This window comes from Tenebrio molitor, chromosome 1 (assembly GCF_963966145.1).
Source record: "Tenebrio molitor chromosome 1, icTenMoli1.1, whole genome shotgun sequence".
Lineage (NCBI taxonomy): Eukaryota > Metazoa > Arthropoda > Insecta > Coleoptera > Tenebrionidae > Tenebrio > Tenebrio molitor.
In genome coordinates this window covers 33,498,845-33,525,373 of record NC_091046.1, presented here as the reverse complement: position 1 = coordinate 33,525,373, position 26,529 = coordinate 33,498,845, and the positions used below count along the sequence as shown (strand labels likewise).

Genomic DNA, 26,529 nt, shown 5'->3' with positions numbered 1-26,529 from the left:
CAAAGGTGATAAAATTAACTTACTAAGTAATAAAATGCGATATCAAGAATGTTGACAATTTTTATATTAAACATCTTTTCATAATTTTTCAAATTAAAAAGTTACAGAGATTATTTGATACTTTTGTTCCACTCGGTATATTAACTCTATTGAATCTGTGCAACGCAAATTTATAAAGTATCTTTATTTTAAGGAAGACGGAATTTATCCGCCGATTGTTGTTGATTATGATCTTTTGTGTTCCAGGTTTACTTTTACCCCTCTAAAAGTTAGACGAGTACTTGATACGGTGACCTTCCTCTTTAAATTATTCCACAATAAAGTGGACTGCTCCAGTCTTTTGAGTGGTCTGTGCATCAATGTTCCTCAGATTTTATCAAGATCGCATAGATATTTCCATGTTCCTAGATCTAATACAAATGTTCTTAATCATTCTCCTTCGTTCAGAATGTGTTCCATGTTTAACTGTTTTAATGATATTAGTGATCTTCATGCTATGCCACTTCCGAGTATACTGGTTGGTATATCGTGTAATTTGAATCGATTGCAACGGCTTAATTGACATGGTTTTTAATAAAAACATGTCACTGAATAAAAACTTTTTATTCAGTGTTATCTCCCGACATGGGACAGCAATAATAATTGTAGCTGACTGTTGCTAAATTCTGTTCATATTTTTCCTGTTTTAATCAACTTTTATTTGGACAGTAGTCTGTTAGTTGACTTATTCAATAATAATAATAATTTCACAAAAATTGGGTGTAGTTTAACCTTTATTGTTATTATGATGGACGTTTGCAAATTACAGTTTGAAATTTATTACTGTCACCCATAAGAACATTGATACAATATGTCAACATGTGAAGTGAGGTTATTCGTTCCTAAAGGCTGCTTTAAAGCATTCGTGAGTGGAATGACAGTTGTGGACGAAATTTTTTGTCTGCTATAGTACATGATTAGGTTATTGAAACTATACAACATATTGTTTTCTTTCAGTATTTTTATTTATCAAATGTGTTGAAGTAGGTAGGTACATAGTACAATATGAAAAAATATTATTCACTCTTATTAGATCTTACTTGGTAATAACGTAACGTAAGTAAATAAAAAAACTAAAAAAACGATGAGAATAAAATGAAACATACTAATTTTTCAAATAATATTGGAGTCCATATTCAAAATTATTCATTTTTGTTGTGGCATGAGAGTGATCCATGGCACTTCGAATTGCAATTTTTTTTGTTTGCACGACATGCACACTTATTGTTTTTACATCCGCCCTTGCAGTGGCAACGCTTGTAACCCTGTCCCTCTAAAATACTATTTTCAGCTGCAACTTCCCTAAGGGAAATTTCTTAATTTTTTGCAGAATCACTGAGGTTCTCCAGTAAAATAAACTTTTCAATGCAGGGATTAAACTCAGATCTGGTAAACTTATGCTTTAAAACGCCATGGGTTGTATCTAAAATGTCAAAATTATTCTGTAATTTATATCTTCAACTGCACATACAAAGCTTATAAAGACCATCTTCTACACTACCGACAACAGCCAATACATTACGGGGAGAACCACGAGCTCTGTCTACGTCCGGTATGGGTACACGAACCGTAGTTCCAACTTGAACCTCAGAGAATTTTTTCTTAGAAAGCTTCAGCATTTTGGTGGCTTGTTTTTCTAAAGATTCTCTGGATCTTTTACGTTCATTAACAATGTTTCCCTGTCGTTCACAATTAAAGCATTTTCCATCATTATTAACTTCTTCGCCAAGTGGTAATACTGTATAGCACTGGCCGCAAACTACGTCTTCGTCTGCGGCAAAAATTCAGTAGAATGTTATTAATTTGGTGGGTTCATTAAAACTATCAAATGAACTTACTGCTTTCAGTCCTTACAGCATCTACTGTTTCTGGAACTGTATTTTCTTCATCTTCTCTTTCCCCATGCGAATTAGGATCCTCAAGGTCATTAGACTCTCCTTCCATTTCTTTTAGTAAATTTTCAATATCTTCTTCAGTGGCCAAATGGTTCATTAAATCATGTGGAATGCCAGCTGAGGCTTGTTCTACTCTAGCCGGGCATCCGAACATAGCCTCATACGGAGATCTTCCAATTCCTTGTGAACAAACAATTTTGTAATTGGGGATCGAACTTTTTTGAAACTCCGCAACGTTTCATAAGACACTTACCAGAATGTAGTGCACGGTTTTTCTTGAACTGAATAAATTTGATTCCTGCAGGCCAGTCTTTGGTTTTATTTTCATCCATCCACGCCCCCAACATTTCCTCAATATCTCTATGGGCACGCTCAACCGATCCTTGACTCTGACTGTGCGTAGGTTTCCCATGAACAATTTTTACCTCTGGCCACATCGCGTGTAGTTCTACCAGAACTGAATTGACGAACTCTCGACCATTGTCGGAATGGAGAATTAAAGGTGCTCCAAAAGTAGTGTATATCTCTAATATATTAAATGCGACTTCTTCTGCCCTTTTGGTTTTCAAAGATTTCAGCAACACAAACTTTGTTAAATGGTCTTGATATACCATAATGAAACGATAGTCGTTGTAACTTTGCGATTGCATGTCAATCAAATCAACCTGGGCGCGTGAATTAAAATTAGAATGCAGAATTGGTCTAGAAACTAATCCCCTTTTTGGGGTGCTACTTTTTTTTTTGACACTGGGTGCAAAGTCGTAGGTATATCATTATTGTTTCCTTGGTAATATTACAGTAGAGTTTATTTATTTCAGAAACCATCCGGTTTCTTCCACCATGTCCTATTGCCAAGTGAGCATTATGGATAATATCAAACAATTCTTCATTCGTTACATAGTACAGGACCTTACATTCCGCAGTTTCAGCAACAGGTTTAATTAGACGGTCTTTTCCGCTTATTGTAATCACGTCATATTTACGTACCAGCCTATAGTGTTTCATAGATTTCCTTGAGCCTGGCGTTGACAGCAAAGTCTTTGCTTCTTTAACTTCACCAATTCGATTGTTATATTCATCAACGTTTAAAAACGATTTATTGTCATCGCGTTTGGTTTCTAAGATTAAGTTTACATTTTCTGCAAATCGACTGCGCATTTCATCACAATCCATGACAAATTTGATTTATAAAACTAACTAAACTGGATGGACGGATGGACTAACCTCACAAATTACACAACACGAACACCACACGAACACATAACGTAGGTAGGCACCTCTAACACAATCCAACTTTTTATTTTAACATGATTGACCGATGTCCAACGGGCAATGACGACATCGCCCGGACAACGATGTTAACAGCGGGCTCGTATTATGTTATGTTATGAATTATCAACATTGCCCAAATTACATGGACATTAACGTTATTGGCCGGTCATTATGGTTAATGTCCAACTTGACTGGTCATTATCGTCATTGACGGGCCAATAACGTTATTGGCCGAATTGTCGTCTTTGTCCGTAACATATACACATGAATCAGGACAAATTTCTTGTGATTCCGATTCACTTCACAGGTCCTCCATATTTCACTTTTTACTAAAGGGGAGATTCACAAAACTTTGCAAATTTGCAAATCGTTAACGAAACGGTAAATACAATGCTTCAACAATGTCGGTTGTAATGGTTTTGAATTTGCAACGCCTTATCGAGTTTCGTGAATGACCCCCTATGATTTTCAAGGTAGTAATATTACTCATTTTACCTTCCATCAAGGAAGTAGAAACACTACAGCCCGACATGCCATGATTTTTTTTTTTGACATTATACCTTTTCACAGAGCAGCTAACTTTGTTTTTTTAAGTTGCACTGTATATTTTTTTATCTTTATTCTGTTAGATGTTTATCTTCTGAATACACAAACATTAAAATAAAAAATTTGTTTTTAATAAAAAAAATAGAATTTCCAAAAATCAAGTAACCATAACTTTACTACAGCAAATCGAAATTACCTCCATTCTCTCTAAGGCATATTCGACACCTTCCACTGACGCCCATTGCGGCGGCGTTTAATAAAAATTTTGGTGGTATTTGTTCACATACTGCGCTACGATTCTTCTTGCTAAATCATCTCTGTTATCGGCCGGAGTCAAATAGACATTGTCATGGATGTCCATACTCTCTTAGGCCCGGTTTCTGGAACTGCCCGATAACTTAACGGCCGGTTAAATCAAGCGTTGCTATAGAAACGCTAGAAAGTGACCAATCAGATTACATGATTTTTGTATTTATCGGAGAGTTAACTAACTGACCAAATAAAATATTTCCAGAAACCGGGCCTTAGTCACTTTGCAAAATTAGAATGCACTTTTATTACTGTTTAATATGACTGCTTCATTTAAAAAAATACATTATTTTTAAATTTCTTCTTTTTGTTTCTATGCATGAGCATTGCTGTTTACATTTTCTCCATAAAACTGAGCAAAAAAGTTAATTGTGCAATTTGAAAAAAAAAAGTTGACTATCATCTGTCAAAAACAGAACTCAAGAAAATATATTGGATCAATTCAAATTGTAGCCCATTTAAAATGATTTTGTTTGACATATCATTTATTAAAAACGTATGAAAAATAAGGAAGTTACAGCACCAAAGATTTTTCATAATACACCCGGTATTATTTAAGGAAGACTTGACCAAAAAACAACCACTGGTGACCGATTCAGCCCAAATTTTTTATGTAATAGACAATTTGTTAAAGTCTCATGGACGGCTACCTCCCGCCAATATAACGCCATAGAGCTGGGTTGGGATGCTATAATTTTTTTTGCAATAAACATATTAAGAGGGATATGTCAGGAAACAGTACCAAGAAAACAAATCTTGTTTGGCCAGAAGCTTTGTCACGTTTTACACTTACAACGTGGCGAAACAGCATTGCGTATTGCTAAATAGTATACTTATTAATTCTCAAGAACCGGAAGGACATTATTACTGATCGAAGACAATTTTGTGGAGGAGGAGCGCAGCGACGATTCCAATTATTGTCTGACATCGGTACATTGTCCTTAAGGTTCGCGATGCTTATAATGTTTTTTGCGCGATTGAATATTTATTACAAAGCATTCATAGAATATGCAATATGTGTTATCCTTCACATCCTGTTACCATAATGTCGATTTTTGTATTGCGTTTCTAGCAACTCACCGTTCTAGAACGCTAAATAACTTTTCTGTCGAGTTTCTATAGCAACTTTAGTGTTTTAGTTTAACCATGTTTTACACAAGTGTTGAAGATTGAGTTCTTGTTTGTTGTTTGTGCTTCACGAAATATAAATTTTCATTTAACATAACCTCTATTTCTTATTTGACACTTTTTAGCTAGGCGTTGCTTATACACTGACCAGTGGTAATGATAATGAATTTGTGCGTGTTGTATTCATTCAATCTGGAACAACATATTAAAAATAACACTGACAGCACGGATATCGTTGAAGATAACTTTAGATTCTTTAACACTATAATAAAGAAGCCAAAAAGATGTTTTATTTTTTCAACGAACGCTAACCAGAATCAACTCTCAGTGAAAACATCGCACGTTTTGAGAGTTCCGCTATTAATTCTATTGTCGAAACTGTGGAAACAAGTGCCCCTTTGATTACCATTACGTCCAAATCATACATATGGAGACAGTTTCAAGAGTTTTGTGTTTCACTGAAACGTTCTTGTTTCAAAAATTTCTGGTCCAGTAGGTTCTGAAAAACAAAAGCATAAAAAACGTATGACTCAGCTTGTCACATAATAATTGAATTGTCACAAACTTTATTAATCATCTCATAATAATTTTGTTCGCAAAATTTTATCTATGAAAATGGTTTTCACTCCTGCACAAAAAATATTCATAAACGTATCTTATTTTCGCAAAAAAAAAGTCAAATTTAATTTGAGGTTTCTCAAAACGCTCCAGCTTTTTAAATATTTGTAACGAGTTTTAAGTGATCGATGACAACAGCCATCACCAAATGGCCTATCCCGGATTACGTGGAGATGAAATCTGCAATAGTAGTCGTTTTGAAGACAGAACTAGATCCTCAGGATCCTCCCGGCCAAATGACAGGTATATTATACAATTCAATTCGAAATCTTTTGATTCCTTCATCTTATTCTAGGAGTATTGGACCAATAATCAAAATCTGTCAGCTAAATATTGAAGGAATTTCTAAGGATAAATGTGACTACCTAGCAAAGCTTGTCAAAAAGACTATATCTGGATATATCTTAGTAGATCATTTGTGTAGTTCCATATATGGCTTGGCAACTTATGTTAAGACAGAAATTATCGGATTATGAAACAGTAGAAAAGAAGGTAGTAAACGATGTACACGTCATTGATATCAAGGTTGGGGATATACACATTATTAACATCTACAAACCGCCTAATGCCCGATGGCCAGACATCTTTAACTTAAACTGCCAACATCCAGCAATATTTATTGGAGAAAATAATACATTGAATATTGAGCCAATCGTTGCTTCTTAAATTTAAAATATTGACCAATAGGACCTTGTATCACAGTGACAATACGCGACTAACTATTATTGATTTGGTATTAGCTAACTTGCGTTTGTTTCACTTGTCAAATAAAATAATTTAGAAAAGTCAGACAAACGTCAGATACATTCTTTAAGTGTGTTACGCGCATTTCCAGAAAGAAAAAGCACATAATGACTCGTTGGGGTAAGCTTTTTTGCTTAAATGTGCATCTGTGGTCCTTATTTTAATTTATTATATTCTCTTCCTAAATATAATTCGTGGTACGATTAAGAATCGATAATTTCTTTACAAATGTCAACTCATGCCAGCCCCATTCTTTAGAAAATACAACTCGTGCCTCGCACTCGTTGTATTTTCGTCGTTGAGACTGGCATTCGTAACATTAAAAAAAATTATCGATAATAAGCGTACCACTTATTATATTATCCCTGAGAATTTAACTGTCATAATAATCTATGGCGTTGTGCAGAAAACGATGAAAATGGGGAATTGTTACTTAGATGGGCAGAGTAACTTAGATCTTATCTTTGATGCTAAAGACAGGAAAAGCTTTCACTCTGCACGGTGGCAAAGGGACTCGACCCCGATTTGCGTTTGTGACTACAAATCGAACCTCACGTTGTGTGCTAAATGCATTTCCGCATAGAGAGCATATACAGGGTGTTAGGAAATAGTCTCCCAGGAATTTCAGGGTGAGTTTGTGGGGGAAAATGTGGTCGAAAACCTTAATAGGTACTATTTTTTCCTAACATGAATGGTTTTTTCAAAAATAAAAATTTTAAATGGTGCCCCACTGTTTGGGAGCTTTTACACCATTTTATTGTTGTGATAATTAAATAAATAGTTAACCTTTTGTAATGAACGTCAATTGCTTAGCAACCAAGAACAACAATGCGGCAATGCCCTATGTCAGATTTTATAGAGTCCTACCTACTGCCACAATGACGTTTCGGTTTTAAATATTTCCCTTGGATAATATCTCATTAAAAACCATCAGGACTGCATTTTTTATTGACAAAATCAATAATTATCTTCGAAATATTTATCTAGATTCTCCACAACCTTGAGGTAAGTCCCCTTTTATTACTGCAATGAACTGAAATTATTTCTGCAGCTTTATTGGTGATACCACATCTCGATCAACCTCTAAAGGGACTTGAAATCGAGCGCTGACCCTAATCAGATTCGTTAATTTCTGTGTAACTTTATTTATTTGTATTGGAAAAAAATTATAATAAATGCTCAAAATATCCTTCGTTTGCCATAACACAGACAGCAGCATTGGCATTTCCGCCACATTCCCCATACAGAAATAGATATTTATGCATTAAGGGAGATATGAACATGAATATCTCCCGTGGTGCATACAATATTTTATTTTTTAGTCTCTGTACTTAAAAGTTAAAATTTTATTAAAAATATTTAGCAGGGAAGATTGCGTGAATATGTGGTTTCGTTCTCATGAGTTTATTGTCAACAATGTGAAGGGCGAAAAAATTTGACAAATCACAAGGGAGATATGAGTTGTTTTTCATAATAGTATCTATGACGAAAAGAAACAATATCGTGTTACTAAAAAATAATAGCTATTTATGCACCAAGGGCGTTACAACGATGATACGCCCGGAGAACGATGAATCCAGCTCGAGGGCTTTAGCCCGAGAGATGGATATCGTTCGATGGGCGTAATCATTCGGTGACGCCGTGGTGCATACAAGATTTTATTTTTCACTATACGTGTTCTTTAAAAAAAAAAACTGGCATTTTTGCAATTATGAATTGATGAGGCCGTTATGAATTCATTACGCCCGCTTATTCTTATTACGCCCTGTTATTATTCCCCGGTTGTTACGGACATGTTTACGTATTTCGTATCCTAGGAGTTATCATGCAATTATACTAAAGTGAAAAATAAATATCTGTATGCATATCTGCATACTCCTCGATAGAATATTCTGGCATTGTAAACGGTTGGAATCTTTGCAGGCGATAGATAAAGTCAAAGTGTAGACTTTGACAATACATACGAGTAGTAAATTTCGAATCGTTACCAAGCAATCATTTTTAAATCGAAACATATAAAGATTTTTTCGTGCAGAAAGCAATATTTCAGCAGTCCCAAAAGAGCAGGAAACAATTTTATTTTCAGAAAACGGTTCAATTTATCCAAAAACGCTATAAAGGTTTTTGGCCATATTTTTCCTGATAAACTCACCCTGAAATTCTTGGGAGACCATTCCCTAACACCCTGTATACACCATTCACGTTGTTTTGGCATAAGGGGAGGCTATGATTTCATTTTTTAACGTTGGACACACTGTTTGCTTTCTGTCACCTAAAATGATTGTCTGACATGCGGACCTATCAAAAGGAACATAACATGTTGCCGAATTTCCCCCGGTCATAATTTCGCGACTTTAAAACGTGCCTGCTAAAACGTTATCTGCCAATAAATTACTCACAAATTAAACTTTCAAAATGCCGAAAATTATTAGCAAGGAAATTAAAGTGGCAATAAAAAAATCCTACATTCAGTACAGAAAAGATTTACCAAATTTAAGTCCTGATGATATTTGTATTAGACTGCAGAACATGTCTTCAGTAAGTTACTCAAGTTCTTTTTGTGTATAAAAAAAAATTAAATTCTAGGTGAGTACAAGACAAATATCACACATAGTGAAGGAAGAATTTGAAAATTTACGCACGTCATCCTCTGCCAAAAGAGACAAAACTGACATTTTTACAAATCACATGTTCAGGAAAGACCTGCAACGACTTATTTGGCAATATAATTCAAAAAATGAAGTTTTCACATTAGATGATCTTTTGGCTCACGTGAAATTGTTGTTACAAGACAAGATTACGATAAGAAACCTAGAAATGTACTATTCTTATCTAGCACAAATTAACGAAATTATATAATCTGCACAAAGGAAACTCCAGGATCTGAAAAGAAACCTAACACAATGCTGTCTAATTTTCTTCTACTTTACCCCGGACAAAATATAACTAATTATCCCACGAGCTTCCCTGTTTGACGTGAACCCAATAACAAGCCAATCTTTCGACACCGTTGACAGCAAGTCGCGAGGGGGTGGAAGGCCGACCCTTTTTCGGAAGCTAGAACGATTACATCCCGCTCCGGTGAGGGTAGGATGTCAAGCTCTTCCTCCTTCGCTTCAGCGAGTTCCAGATTTACTGCCGGTCGACAACTGGAGTCGTTGAACTTTATCAGCCCCATGAAGCAACGTCGCACAGAGGGGTATTGGACGGTAAAAGTTGATCAAAAGTCGAAAATTTAAAATTAATTTAATATAGTTGGGCAATGTAACCACAAAAAAATACTCTTTTTAAAAAGATTAAATTTGACCCCCCATGCCATTTAAAAAAAATCAAGTTAGCCTGGTATCTTCAAAATAAATGATGTTGAAAAATTGAAACAAATCTTAGATGATAGATTTTAAACACTTCTAACTGTGTGCCAAATTTCAAGGAGCTCTGCTAAACCGTTCTGAAAATATTTAGCTGTATCCATACCTCTAGCGACCCTGTATATTTAAAAATAATTGGTGTGTTTTGGTGATTTTTTTCTTTTTGAGTCACTTCTGTGTAGAGGTTAGTACACGTAAAAATTAGAAGTGGGCCTTGGAAGACCTTGGAAATTAGTTTAAAACACACCACTTTTACAACATACGTTATTTATAACTTCCAGTTGCAGTTCCTTTGTGTTAATGGTCTTAAAAAAATAATCAAAACGCTTACTGACTCGAGTCCATCACAGAAAACTTTATAAATACAGAAAAAAATGACACTGAAACTTTGTATAACCAATAACGTAGCAGGTCAGAACACAGCCCTGAGAAACAATAAGGTTTGTCTGGGCGTCCGCCATCGTGCACTTTTTTTTTTGAAACCGGCAAATGACAACATACTTTATCTACTACCCCACTACATGGTTCAACTTAATGAAATTAAATTTTAAATTTTCGACTTTTGATCAACCTTCAGCGTCTAATACTCCTCTGTGCGTCGCAAGAAATTTTGTGTGCTCGCTGATAGCTCGATGCTGACGAGGTCACTCCCAGCTGATACGGTGAAGCCGTGTATAAAGATTGTCCGCCCTTGACGAAAAATTAAAATTTGATTCAAAAATAGATTATACAGGCTGTCCCAGAAAAAGTGTAGGAGCCGGATTGCAGATTCTTCTGCGAAGTATAATGGCGTATTTGAAAGAAAATAATTTCGATCTCAAATAGAATTTAAATGATTAACATTTTAAATTGGCCAATCGTGAAGGATTTTCTAATTAATTTCTTAGGTATAAGTTACGTTGCCAAGTTAAATGCAAAAATTGAAAGTTTGGGTTTCTTTGAAAAAAATATCTGGTCAACTAGTCAAGGGTCAGTGTCACATAAATTGTCACGAGAAACGTCACTTGTATTTGTCCGTTATTATTTAGAGTGTTTTTTCCATTCTCGTGGTCTAAATAGTGTTGTTGAAAATGTTTGCTCCTGATGAATAGCTTGAAATGGTAATTATGCACGGCGAATGCAATAGTAATGCCAATGAGGCAACGAGGCAGTATGCCATACGATTTCCCCAACGGAATCACCCTTCGTCAAATGCATTTCTGCGTTTGATCGCACGTGCTGGAACAACTGGGTCTCTAATGCCGCAAAAAAAGGTCTTGTTGGCGTGCCACGTACAGCAAGAACACCTGAAGCGGAAGAAATGGTGCTAGATGCTTTTTTACAAGAACCCACAACCGTATTCGCACGATTTCGAGACTTCATGGCGTATCCAAAAGTTTAGTTCAAAGGGTACTGAAGGAAAACCATCAACACCCATATCATTATACACAGGTACAACACTTGCAACCACAAGATTATCCTGCAAGAGTGGAATTTTGCCAGTGGTTATTGCATCAACATGCTGACAACCCAAACTTTTTAGACAGAGTAATTTTTACTGACGAATCATGTTTTAGGCGCAATGGAGTTTTCAACAGTCGTAACTATCATGTGTGGGCTGGGGAAAACCCTAATGCTACGAGGCCAAGGGCTTTTCAACATAGGTTTAGCATAAATTTATGGGCTGGCATCTTAGGAGATCGTATGGTAAGGATAAGTTGTAAGAATGTCATTTACATTATGGTAAAATAAATTGATTTCTAGATAGGACCTGTGGAACTGCCACGTATACTTAATGCGGAAAATAATGCTGAATCCTATTACATAACTTGGAAGATCTGCTAGATAATGTCCCCCTTCAGCATTTGCCACAGTGGTTCCAACACGATGGTGTTCCGGCACATTTTGCAAGAAATGTGAGAGATATTTTACATCACATGTACCCCAATCAATGGATAGGAAGTGGAGGCCCTATTCATTGGCCAGCGAGATCTCCGGACTTAACACCTTTTGATTTCTTTTTATGGGGTCATATGCAAAATTACATTTATTCCGAGCCAATCGCAACTTTAGAAGAACTTGACGGGAAGATAGTAGAGGCTATAGCCACGATTACACCAGAAATGTTACAAAATACAAGAAGGAGTTTAATTAGAAGAGCCAATCTTTGTATAGAAATGCATGGTGGTCATTTTGAACAACTCCTTTAACGTTTATTTATTGTTCTGTTGGTTTTATTTTATTTGTTTTCAGTTCTCTTTTTTTGATTTATTCGAGCTATTAATAAAAAGTTCTTGGTTGCTTATGTTAAAAAATATTGTTAGTTTATTTGCCCAAAAGACACTAAATTCGTCCTCATTGCTTAAAAATTTTTCACATAACATTGTTACAATTAGAGTTATTGTGATGTAACTTCGGAAGCTCAGTATGTATATGTTCAATGGATGTTTTCTAATACTAATCTTCTCATTGTTATTTTTATTGGGGGCCATAACCTTACCAAACTGGGAAAACTATAACATCGTGTCATTAAGGATATACTGGAGTAACATTGAAAAATGGCGAAATTTGCTTAAAATTGGTCGAGGAATTTTAAAGTTATTACCTTTTAAAGTTTCGGGATATTTTACACGTGTTCTTATGAGAAATGGAGCAATGGTCGCATAAAAATTGATAAAAAACATATTTCAAGAAGGCCAATTTTTCTTAAATTTTTCACACAAAGTATCGATATCGTAGAATTTTCTAATGAATTTACAAAAAAAGTTGGTCGAGGATTTTCCTTGTAATCGCTAATTACATGTGGAAAAACACGGTTTTTGAGATTAGGTATCTGTTTTAATTTCAATAAAAGTGAACAAAATGCATATAATTGACGTCGGTATGCAACATTACACTCATATCGCACGTTTTACTGCAGTTACGTTAAGAACTTTAACAGAAATCAATGAAAATTGAAATTCATTGTGCTTTTGTTTACTTTCACGTACAGTCTTAGTCAAAAGATTGTAAAATCACATGTAAGTAATTATCTAAATATCAAGAAAATAAATACAAAATTTACTTGCAACTTATTACAATTCGTTTCCAAAAATTAAAAACTATTTTTTCAAATATTGATTTCTCGTAATAAACGTTTCATAGCATTTTCCGCAACTTTTTGCTGAGATTGTTACTCCAGTTCATCCTTAAGACATAATAACTACACTATAGGTACTACATTGAAAGGGCCATTAGGTCTAATAAAGAACTCAAATAGTTTCATAAGATTCTTCTCCAAGATGCAAACCTTCTTCTTCACCCTCTTTCGTTTCAATTTTCAATAGTTATTAAAGCCATTTTGCAGAAGTTGTGTCCAAACTTTCCAACATATTGCATTACTTTTAAATGTGTTGCTGGAACAATTTGCATACTTCGTAGCCACTCGTAGCATACACGCTTTCCTTTTAGAGACGAAATTTTGAATTGAAATTGACTTGTCAAATGCCATGAATGACGTTACTAATTTACAGTAGACCAGATGAATATTCATGGCTTTGCATCACCCTATTCTTCTTCTGTTTCCTAGCGATCAAAAAATAGGTAGCAGCAAGGTATGACCGAGGCTTTCATAATTGGTCAGTTTCAAGCCTTTATAACTCAAACGTTTTTGGACCCTAAACATTTTTTCTTTCAATATTAGTAGTAGCTAAAAAATGTGGTTAACAACTCCTACACTTTTTCTGGGACACCCTGTATACAACTGCCAATGAGACAGGGACGAAATGAGTAATAAAATGTTTTCAATGAGTCGGTCATTGAATATAAATGAAATGAAATGCAATAAAAAATGAGGTGATAGAAAACGTGGAAATTTAATCTATCCGTAAAATATGAATAATTGTGGAAGCCACGGCCTGAATTGAAGGGTCACCACTTCTCCGTCCGGACTTGGCTGGTGGGTAGATCCGGGACCTTCCGGTGAGTCCGGGGATGACCTGGACTGGCAGGACCTGACGAGATCTTGATCCACAAAGGCGTTCGGTCCGGAGACCTTCTGTAGTGAAGTCCTTGATCCGCTTGGCGATTTGGGGCGGTGGTACCTGGACGAATCCTCTCCAACGACCCTCGTGAACTTCACTACGACGTCTCGTCAGCCGTGCAAATTCACTGGATCACTGTCCACTTGACTCTCCCCAGGCACTAACAACACTGCGAACAGCCGTGAACCTCCGCGTTTTTTCTTGGTTCCCCAGATTTATAGCCTTCGCCCCTTCTTAGCGCAGATTTTTCGGCGGAAGCCCGTGTACGTTTTTGTCGCGATGGGTTCTAGAACATTCTAGAGAAATCGCGAAGATTTACGAGCGCGCGGCGATTTAAATCGTAACAGTACCTTGACGAAACTTGGATTTATCAAAACGGGTCGCCAATTCGTCATTGGGTACACGAATCAGATTTGAAAAGTAATCCGCGCACAATTAAAAATGAAGGTGCAAGGTTTTAGTATTTTACAGTAGAAGTCCGTTAGGATAGCCTTTACTGCCGAGCCAGAGATTTTGTGAGACGAGCTCGCAGAGCGAGTCGAATAATACTGGCGAGGCTGTAAAGGCCCTAACGGACGTATATTGTACAATAGTTTTTGTAATATCTCTACGATTCGTTCACAATTATCTTTTTGAATAGTTATTTATGGTATAAGTGGGTTATTTAAGATATTACCCACGAGAGGTATTTGTAACCTACGAGGGCTTGCCCGAGTAGGTTATTACCTCGAGTGGGTAGTACTTAATAACCCACGTATGCCATACAACGTTTTATCCAATATTCCAAAATTTTTAGATAATGACATTATTGATGAAATTCTGCTCCCGATGGGTTATGAACGTTAATAACCCACGGTGCTAATGGCAACGTGGGTTATGTATGTTATAACCCACGGTGCAAATGGCAACGTGGGTTAAAACAACAGGCTAGTTATAGCCCAGTTTACTCAATTAAAACTAACTAGTAAAACACGATATTACTATTGAATGTTGGATAAATACATTTTTTTCAACGCCATCGAAAAAACCGAACGATTAATAAGTGTGCGGAGGACGTCGTCACGTCAACCGTAGTTTGTGAAAAAAAATTGTTTCAATGTTGTTTGTTAGATTTGTTCAAGGCTTAACTTTCCGTTGAAAATAAATGAATGAAAGCAATAAAAAATCGCAATCAAGATATTCCCGATGTCCGGAAGTGAGATCACCGTTATTACCTGCAAAAGCGCGCTTGTGTTAGTGTTAAAATTGTGAAGCGTCATCTTCGATCTTGTCTACATTTGCTGCTGTTTGTCAGATTTGTTCAACGCTTAACTTTTCGTTGAAAATCAACGACTGAAATCAATAAAAAATCGCGATCAAGATATTCTCGATGTCCGGATGGCCGCAGAGCAAGTGAGGTCATCGTTATTCCCTGCAAAATCGCGCTTGTGTTGGTGTTAAGATTCTGAAGCATCATCTTCGATCTCGTCTACATCTGCTAGTGACATACGGATTTCGATTAATTCAAGGTGTGTCCCATAACATTAAACATTAATTATTGTACCAATCGTAAAAAAGTTGAAAAATAAAGTTTAGGTTTACGTTGCTATAGTTATTTAGTCATTCATAACGGCCGCTCCCGCTCATAACGGACACCCTTAACGGACTCCAGCCGTTATGAGGTTGTTTACATGGTGACAAACAGTCCGGAAAGCCACCTTTAACAACTAGATATTACAAAAACAATTTTACATGGAGGATGTCAGTTGGGTTTTTTGAAGGGATGTGATTTATTGCTCAATTCAAAAAATAATGATAGGGATTATCATAAAACAATGGATGGTAACTTATTTCTATTTCCAAACAGGGTGTTTAATCAGCTTATTCATGCTTTGACTAAGTTAGACAGAAAATTTGTAGTGATTTTTGACAATGCGCCGTATCATTCGGTGCAGCTGGACAAACCACCCACATTTTCATCTAAAAAAAGTCAAATGCAGGAATGGCTGATTAATCACGATGTAGAAAATTTTTCGAAAAAGCAACTATGGGACTTGATAAAGCCTTTCAAAATTATTAGTAACCGACGAGGCATTGAGACAACAGCAGTCTCTTTGTAGACTACAACATTGTAAGAACAAGTACCTATGTAAGAAAATTATTTATCCAACATATAAAACGCCATTACCAATGGAGTTTTGAATAAGGAAATATCCTTATTTACAAGTTTTACATTACCACAAAGCACACACTCTTTCATTTTTACCAAAAATCAAAATAGTCAGATATTTGAAAATTTGAAATTTAACGTTCAAATGTCAACAGTGACAGTCCCCGCAAGGCCAACTGAATCAAAAAGCTACGCTTATGCAAGACTGGAATAAGACTGTAGGTGTTCTCTTAACAGCAAACCATTTTGTTTGTTCAGAACATTTTAATAAAAAATTTGTAAAGGAGCACTCTTAGTTGATCATGAAAATAACCCAGTTCGAAGGACTTTGTCTCCAGATGCTATTCCTGAACTAAAGTTGAAGTCCTGCTCCAATTATTTGCCTCCTGTTTCTCCCGTCCTTAACATCAAGCAATATAGGAATTAAAAAAAAGTCGAAAGGTGTGTAAAAATCAGCCTTTAAAAATTAAACACGTATTTTTACATATTACAGCATACACGGACACAATACATACCTACTAATAATACAAAATTTAAATAATAAAAATAAAACTATGTTAATATGTATATTTTTTTACAGTCCTAAAGAAATTCTTCCACTCCGACCGCAAGTAAGTAGTAGTACTATGGCGGACAATAAATTTAGGCCGGCCTGTCATTGAGTTGACATCAAAATGTGAAGCTGGCATTATGTTCAACTAACCCCATTTTCGATTTTTGTCATTCTTGTCATCGTGACAGCGATAATCAAAATTAAAATTGGGAAAAGAAGCGTGCACCAGAGAGAAGGGCTACTACAAATCAGTTATGCTAGTGCGTAATGATCTGTAAGTTACGAAAAAGGCGAAGCAAACGCCAAACAGCTTGAAAACCTTCAGTTTGACAAACTGACACATCAGTCATAATGACAATAAATGGTCGCTTGCATTGACTTTTTTGAAATGTCAGAAATTTGCCGGCCTAAATTTATTGTCCGCCATAGTACCATGACACTCCAAAACTCACATATAAATCCCACTCATCCTGAATCATCCGAGCAAGCAGTTCCTACCAGTTCAAACATAAATTATTTCGTTTTTCCTTCGGTTTCTGCCAATTTTTTTGAATATCTGAATAAGGAAATTTCAGAGAGTAATTTATTGAGTAAGCTACCTTATGAATGGGGACTACGTCAGTCTAGCTCGATCGTAATCAGTCACGTAAAATACAACGATTCATTAGGAGATAATAAAGCAATTGTAATTGACAAATCAATTATAATTAACAGATCAGAAACAAGAATATTACTTAATAATATTTCTCGTGAATATAACGCTGAAGTTACAAAATTCGATAATCTGATAACTTTAATAGAAAAAATTGACAAGATTATTCTTTGCAATGGATCAGGGATAAGACGTAGGATTAGCCGTCACTGTAGTGGTGAAAATACAAGGAAAAAAAAACAGGCCGTTGTCACTTTTGTGCAAAGTTGAGAAATTATTAAAACAAAACAAAAACCTGAATCAATTGAAGCATATAACGTAAAAGAAGAAAATTCAAAATCAGTGCAGCCGATTAAAGCAAAAAACAAGAAAAACAGGAAGCAACTATCACAAACTTGCAAAAACGAATGTCAAACATGAAAAACACTGATGATCTAATTTCCGAGTTGCCAGAAAATCAACTGGTGGTCAAAACGTGTATCGAGAGTGCAGGTCAGGCACTACATAGTAGGAGGTACACCACAAGTTGGATATAATGCTTGTATAGTTATAAAAATCAAGTCTCCAAAATTGTACAGGCATCTAAGAAATAGCGACTTGCGACCTTTGCCTTCATCAAGCACTATCTCTCGATACATCAACAACATCGATAGCTACGGTTTTCAAAATAAATTTGTTATGCAATGTATAGTTGGTTGGTATACTGTATATACCACAGTACTATATAATGTTAAGCTCTTGTAAATAAACTTTAGTCTAAGCTCAGATGTCGTCTCGATAACATCCTCCCTTCACCCTTCCCTTTGTGTCGACAACAAGACATAACATGGCGCAGCCTATCGTCTAGTCCATCGTCTCCTACATTAAATAAGAGAAAGCAAGTAAAAATGGAATCGAAAGGGTTATCTCCACTTCAAATTAACGGAAATACCACCGACAACTGGAAAAGATGGATTCAGAAATTCGACATTTACGCGACAGCCACAGAATTAATTTCGAAGCCCGAAAACATTCATTGTGCTCAATTATTTTATCACTTAGGAGAAGACTGCATTGAAGTATACAATTCATTCGAATTCAAAGACGGAGAAAAGGATAAATACAATATTCTCAAGAAGAAATTCGAAGATTATTTCGTTCCCAAGAAAAATCTGACCTATTGCCGATATAAAGTATTTTCTTCGCGTCAAGGCAGTGAAAGCATCGAACAGTTTGTGACCGATTTACGTAATAAAGCTTGGGAGTGCGAATTAGGTGACTTGCAAAATGAATTAATAAAGACAATGTTAATTACGGGGATTCGCGATGAATCTGTACGCGAGAAATTAATTGAAAAGGACGGAACATCACTGACATTGGACAAGGCCGTCGAATGTTGCATCCTGACGGAAAACTCCAGGTAACAACAACAAGAGATGAAGAACGGAGAAACGCCCAACCGTCTAAATTTGGAGATGGTCAACCGCCACCAGAACCAGACAACGAAACCATCCACCTCGTCACACGGACATCAACCAGGTAAAATGATCAATAATTGCTCGCGGTATAGTCAAAATCACAAAATTAACAATTGTGCAGCATATGGGAAAATTTGCAACATATGTAAAAAAAATCATTTTGCAAATATGTATGTGAAAACAAAAAATAAATCAAATTTGAATCAAAAGAAAATACAAGAAATTGATTGTACGCACATATTTTAAGATGAAGGCTCGCAATTTCAATATTTGTTCATAGAATCTATAGAGCGAACAAATGCGGTAACAAATTTAGTAGGCATAGTAATTAATGGGAAATTAATTAAATGTAAAATTGACAGTGGAGCTGATGCAAATCTAATATCAGTAACAACATTGAGAGAACTGAAAATTATGATTTGAGCAAAATTCAAATGTCAAATTTAAATTTGACATTTCTCAAAAGGCTCCTGCTTTTTATGTATTTGTAGCGAGTTTTAAGTGATGGATGACGACAGCCATCATCAAATGGCCCATCCTGGATTACATGAAAATGAAATCTGTAATAGTCGTCGCTTTGAAGGCCGAACTAGATCCTCAGGATCACAGACAATTAAACTATAGTAAGACACTTCAATCCCATATAATAATGTTGGAATAGCTTCGACAGTGCCGCTCCGCACGCAGTTGGCCAAAACACTCCGTCGTATTTATTCGTAAAATTTCGATTATTACCGTTGTATTTAAAACAGTCAAAAAATATTTGTCAAATGTGACACTTTCTGAAAAAAATAAAAATGTACTTATTAAAGATATAAGACTTTCTGTGAATAAAAAGGTAGGAATTAGTGCCATTTATTAAATGAAAGTAATTACAATAGCCAACGTTTTCAGTATTGAGAAATTGTCAATAAGAAAACAATAAAGAAATGAAAAAAATAACATTTTCTACTTTTTGGGCAATTTGTGAATCTGCTACGTAATTTATAAAGGTAAAAACTTAAGTGATGAAACTTCTTAATAAAGTTATACTTTCAGTTTCAATTCAAGACAAAAAGAAACCAAACAATAGTGTGTGCTCCCGGTACCTATTCTTTTAAGGAGCATGACAAGTTAAAATTGAAACTAAAATACACAGTGGGCCGAAAAAAACGGTACAAATTTTGTTCGTTCATATCTTCCTGAGTTATTAAGTTTTTTAAATGATTAATATACCAGTGAAAAACCCAATATTTATAGAAAAGATGAAGGCCTCTTGCTGTGCAGAGATAGTCCTAACTCAAAAGTTGTGCGTCATAACATGAAGACATGCAAAAATTCTGGTTTTGAAGATTACCCATCTCAACCAGATATGGTTCAATCAATATGCCCTCCATTTTTATTAGCTATCATTTGTAATCGTCTTTGTCCGTCCCCAATTGCAGAAGCTACATATTTGTCTCTGAGGTAGCTGATTCCAGCATTCCGTTAATTGTTCAGGAGCCTTCAGCTCAAGGTATATGATTGTTTGTGCCGCTCGGTGCGATGTTGATCAATCACTAGTGAAGACGATTGCAAATGGTAGCTAATAAAAATGGGGAGCATATTGAACCATATCTGTAAAACTTATAATTGAGAGAATTTTTGCATGTCTTCATGTTGTGACGCACAATTTTTGAGTTCTGGACAACAACAACCTTTTCTATAAATATTGAGCTTTTCACTGGTATATTACTCATTAAAAACAGATAATAACTCAGGAAAATATGAGCCTACAAAATTGGTACCGTTTTTATCGACCCACTATGTATATATGTATAACAGAAGAGTTGTGTGTTGTGTTGCCAAAATTTACGATCTAAGTGTATTTTTGAATAAAAGAAGTATTGGAAAGAAATTACGTATCGCCTTAGAACGAAAAATTAATTTTCATGGTTTATTTGTAAAAGCCATTTTCTGGAAATTAAAACAAAATTGTTGGATGCATCAATCAATTTGATCACTTATAAAAAAAAAACTGCAGGACGTAAGAGAATTTAAAAAAAAATCGTCAAAGACATGTTGCTTACGAAGAAAATGGGGATTTTCAGAATATTTAATTTTAGTTTTGGTTCTAGTTTTTAATTTAATTCATTTATTGTTAATTTTTCTTATAATTAATGAAACGTTGTGCATTTTAAAGACATTTTACATTTGAAATTAATATTAAATGAGGACAAAATTATTAATTTAAACAACTCCATCAAGCATGCTTTATAAAATTAGTTCGGCCGCTGGAATCGTGTTTCCAAAAATTGGGTAGCAATGCGACGTCTTACTATAGTTTAATTGTCTGTGCTCAGGATCCTCCCGGTCAAATGACAGGTACAATTTAAATTCGAAAATTTTTGATTCATCTTGTTTTAGAAATATTGGACCAATAATCAAAATTTGTCAACTAAATATTGAAGGAATTTCTAAGGATAAATGTGACTATCTAGCAAAACTTGCCAAAAAGATGGAAATTGACGTAATAGTTCTACAAGAAACTCACACAGGCACAGAAGAACAACTGTATTCAAGGGGACTTAATCTGGATATATCTTAGTAGATCATTTGTGTAGTTCCATATACGGCTTGGCAACTTATGTTAGAGAGAATTTATCAAATTATGAAAAAGTAGAAAAGAAGGTAGTAAATGACGTACACCTCATAGATATCAAGATTGGAGATACACACATTATTAACATCTATAAACCGCCTAATGCTCGATGGCCAGATATACTTAACTTAAACTGCCAACACCCAGCAATATTTATTGGAGACTTCAATTGTCATAATAATCAATGGGGTTATGCAGACAACGATGAAAACGGAGAATTGTTACTTAGATGGGCAGAGTCACATAACTTACATCTAATATTTGATGCTAAAGATAGGAAGAGCTTTCATTCTGCACGGTGGCAAAGGGACTACAACCCCGATTTGTGTTTTGTGACTTCAAATAACAATGATGAACCTTTGCAAACATCACGTTGTGTGCTAAATGACTTTCCCCATAGCCAGCATAGGCCAGTATTAATAACTGTCGGTATACAGATTCCGTTATCCCACACTATCCAAAAACCACGTTGGAATTTTCAAAAAGCTGACTGGAAAACATTTCGAAATCAAGTAGAACAAACCGTTCGTTGGATCCCACCAACCAGCAACAATTATCAAAGATTCGTAGGAGGGATTAAAAGTGCCGCTAAAAAGTTTATTCCAAGAGGATTCCGGAAAGAATATACAACAAGTTGGTCGAGTACTACTAATAATCTCTTTGACAAATATGAAAAAAGCCCAAATATAGACACAGCGGATGAATTATTAAAATCATTGAATAACTCAAGAAAAGAAAAATGGAACAAACTTATGGAAAACATGAACTTCACTCATTCTAGTCGCAGTTGTTGGTCTTTACTTCGAAAACTAGGAGCGGCTAATGAAACTACTAGATCTAAATCTAATATTAGTCCAAATTCGGTTGCTTCTCGTCTGGTTAACGTCTCAAATTGTATTAAATTAAACAAAAGGGAAATTAGAAATATGAAACGGAAATTATATAAACAAAGAAAGTCAGCATTAACATCGGAAATACTATCTCGTCCATTTAGTGTAGAAGAGATGCAAGAAGTAGGTAAAACACTGAAGAACAGAAAAGCTACGGGTTTTGACGGCATCTATCCTGAATTCATAAAACACCTGGGACCAATAGGTTTAAACTGGCTTAGGTCTTTTTTTAATGACATACTTTCAACAGGTAAAATACCTACTGAATTCAAGAAAGCAAAAGTTATTGCCATACTAAAACCCGGAAAACCCGCCAATGAAGCTTCGAGTTACAGACCAATCTCTCTACTCAGCCTATGTCATAAATTTTTGGAAAAACTTATCTACAATAGAATTTCACCAATAATAGAAGAACATCTTCCAATAGAGCAAGCAGGTTTTAGACCAAACAGAAATTGCTGTGACCAGGTGCTGGCCCTAACATCTTATATCGAATCTGGCTTTCAAAAACGTCTAAAGACTGGAGTTGTTTTTGTTGATCTCACCGCAGCCTACGACACCGTCTGGAAAGATGGACTAATACATAAATTGTATAATGTAATACCTTGTGGGAAAATGGTCTCACTCTTAGAAGATATGTTGTCTAACCGTCAATTCAGGGTTTTCGTTGAAGACAAAAGCAGTAAATTTCGATTTCTCAACAATGGTTTACCTCAAGGCTCAATATTGTCACCAATCTTATTTAATCTATATACAAATGATTTACCCCCAACAAATTCCCGAAAATTCATCTATGCTGACGACCTAGCAATGTGTGTGTGTTGCTCTCCTAGATTCGAGGGTACCTAACCAAAAAAACCCATCGCGAGCGGAAATTAGAGGGACTCGGTCGGCGACCGCCGAGCGGGCGGCTGTGCCGAAAGTCGCGAGCTGCGAATCACGTGCGTGGCGTTCGGGATCCGCAATCATCCCCGAGAGCGGATTGCCGAACGCCATGGTGCTTATCGTCCGGCGCTGCCAGCCTTCGGGGCCGTCGAACAGCCCGAAATTTACCGTACCGCTACCGTTACCGTTTATCGTGGTCGAGAAACCCCTCGTCGTCTAGCGAGATAGAGGTAATTACCCTTCATTAGCGAATTCACTTCACTAATTTTCGTCTATTAGGGGTAGTTCGAGCCAATTACCGTACCGTACCGCGAAGGAGTACCGGAAAGTCCTCCTTCGATTTATCGTGGAGCAAACCCTTTCAGCGGAAAGGTAATTACCGAATCGTTTGAGTTTCGCAACACTAACGTCAATTCGTTAGGGTGGCTCTTCGCCACATCGTTCTTTTGGGCAATCGTTCTTTAGGGTCGCCGTCAGACCACGCATCGTTCATTAGGGCGATTCTTCGCCAGGATCATCGTTTTGAGGGTGGCCGTTCGCCACATCGTTATTTCGAGCCGTCGCAAGACCAGTTATCGTCTAGTCACACCGTGACGCCACCGTTTAGGGAACAATACTGCACGACAAAAAGACGCTCCTCGAGGACACGCAACCATCTGAGGAAAGATAAGTCGCACACTCACTCTTATAGCGGACAATTTTCATTTATTTGAGCGCCTCGAATTTCCCGCTTCTCACCTAAGTAATTTCTGCATTTTCTTGTATTTTTTTGCAATTTGTAAAGCAGTAAGAATTTTTGTCAACTTTTGTTATCACTTTGAAATGTAAATTCAGAAAATTTAACGTTCAATTTCAATTTCGGAGCTATACCGACTTCACACCTTCCTGTAGGAATCAATTTTCGTTTATCGTCAAGGTGGAAACCAAGCCTTGACCTTGGGTTAATTTCATTAGCATTTACAGGAGGAAGTTGAAGGTTCGGGAGAGTTTCCTTTCACAGATTTTAAAAATCATTTATTACTCGTCTAAGGATTTCTTGTTAAGTTAAGTTTCGATCAATTGTAAGAGAAAAGCTTTTCTGGTTGAGACTACGTAAATTTTAAGACCATCTAAAGGTACTGGTTCTGAATTTTTATTCATTTGGTTACATGCGAACCGTGCTCACACTCGTGTGAACCAGTACTAAAACCGCACGACCAATTTTGTGTGAGAACTTTGCATTGGACCGAATAAACCCAATTTTATTTTATTATCAACGAGTATCAATTCACACTCCCTAGGCGTTTAGGATCAGAGCACTTGTCCCGGCAACTGGACAAGTTTGAAACCAGCTCAAAAAGGTTGCCTGGCGCCCATTTTTTTTGTGAACCCACGCCCTCTGCCCCGAAAAACCCCCTGAGAGCCCAGTGCTGTCACTGGCCAACTTTTGGTCATAAAGTGGAAACAAATTTTTGAAAAAATGTGTGAAAACAATGAAGAAAATATTCTCCCGGAAGTATTTGAAGCTGCACGTAAAGCTACTTTAAATTTACTACTCCAAAAGTCTCGCCAACAGTACGAACTGGTGTTCAAGAAGTTCAATGAGTGGTGCATTAGGAACAAGGTCGAAATGAATGTAACGGAAAATGTGTGTCTAGCTTATTTTGCTGACAGGGCTAAACATGTAAAACCATCAAGTCTTTGGTCGGAATACTCTATGGTAAAGTCTTCGCTGCTGATAAAAAAAAAAATCGACCTTAAACATTTTTTAAAATTAACTGCGTTTATGAAACGGCAATCGGCAGGCTATCAATGTAAGAAGTCTAAAGTATTTAGCAAGGACCAAATTTACAAATTTATTAATGAAGCACCAGACGAAACATACTTGATGATGAAGGTAAATAACTTCATTGTAATTATTTTCAATTAATTATAATATTCTAAAACTGCAGGTCGTGTCTATTTTTGGAATTGCAGGCGCGTGTAGAAGGGAAGTGTTTCTCAAGATGAGCACTAAAGATATAGAAGACACTGGTTCTATCTTAGTAGTGAAAATACCTGACACGAAAACCAATAAACCCCGAACTTTTGTCATTGATGGAAGAGATCATGACATCAAAAATATGGTTGAAATTTATAGAAGATATGTCTCCCTTAGACCTTCACATACAAAACATGAGCGATTATTCGTTTTTTATCTAAATGGAAAATGTTCCACCCAACCAGTCGGGATTAATACCTTTGGAAAAATACCTAGTGACATTGCTAAATATCTTGGCTTGACAAATCCACATGAGTATAGTGGTCACACTTTTAGAAGGTAATTATTATAAACTCGTATATTATACACTCATATATTATTTACTATTATCATTAGATCCTCTGCCACCATCCTTGTCGATGCCGGAGGAGACATATTATCTCTAAAGAGGCATGGAGGATGGAAGAGTACAACTGTGGCAGAGTCGTATGTGGAGGAATCCATAGCAAATAAGATTTCCATTTCCAATAAAATTTTGGGGATAGGAGAAAATCAGCCTAGTACTTCTTCTACTAGTCGTGCGGAAAATGAAATGGGTACATCTTCTCAACTGCCAAGCACTGCCAAATATCCTCACAGCCTCAAGTACCAAACTTTTTACCGAAGATTGTTGTTAAAAATTGCACCAACTGTAAAGTGGATGTACATATAGGGAACAATTAATTCTTTTAATAGTAAATATGTATCTATGTTTTGTTAATACCAACACTCTGTATATTAAATCACTGACCTCTAGAGGTCAGTGATATTAAATAAATATAAAAATCGTTATTACAGATTTCTTCTTTTTTGACATAATCGTGCACTAAAAATTTTATAACACTATTTTCTTGTTTGACATAATCGTGGACTAAAAGTTTTATGGCACGATTCCGTCAATTCACTAAACGTCAACTTTGGCAACGATTTTTAGTGCAAAAAGTGCCTACTTTTTACATGATCGTAGATAAATGTAATTTAATTCTTCAATTTAATGAAAAAAAAATATTTAGGTCATAAATTTAGTGCGTTAGGAATTTCAGTTGATGACGAAAAAATCAACGCAATTAAGGATATGCCGCCTCCGAGATGTAAAAAAGATATTGAAAGATATTTAGGCTTAGTCACATATTTAGGTAGGTTTATAAATAATTTGTCAGAAAAAACTTATCACTTGAGAAAACTATTAAAACACGATGTTATTTTTGAATGGAATAGCGAACAACAGGATGCTTTCGAACATCTGAAATAGTTATTTATTTAACGAGTTCGTGTGTAATTTGCGCTTTTTTGGCACTCGTGGACCTTTAAAACTCTCGTTTCGCTCGAGTTTTAAACTGACCCACTCATGCCAAAAAAAGCCCAAATTACACAAGAATCAGTTGAATACAACGTTTTTTTGTT

The 26,529-nt window shown here is 35.9% G+C and overlaps 2 long non-coding RNA genes across 2 annotated transcripts; one reads left to right on the top strand and one right to left on the bottom strand.

Annotated features, from left to right (window-relative positions):
• Positions 1–671: 671 nt before the first annotated feature.
• Positions 672–3,606, bottom strand: LOC138140757 (uncharacterized). Its single transcript, XR_011162737.1, has 4 exons — positions 2,188–3,606; positions 1,878–2,114; positions 1,511–1,810; positions 672–1,462 (listed from the first exon to the last, which is right to left on the bottom strand). It is a non-coding gene; the product is annotated as an uncharacterized lncRNA (long non-coding RNA).
• A 20,966-nt stretch (positions 3,607–24,572) lies between these two features.
• LOC138122277 (uncharacterized) lies at positions 24,573–26,068 on the top strand. The gene is made up of 3 exons (XR_011156415.1): positions 24,573–25,002; positions 25,058–25,425; positions 25,483–26,068. It is a non-coding gene; the product is annotated as an uncharacterized lncRNA (long non-coding RNA).
• Positions 26,069–26,529: the final 461 nt, after the last annotated feature.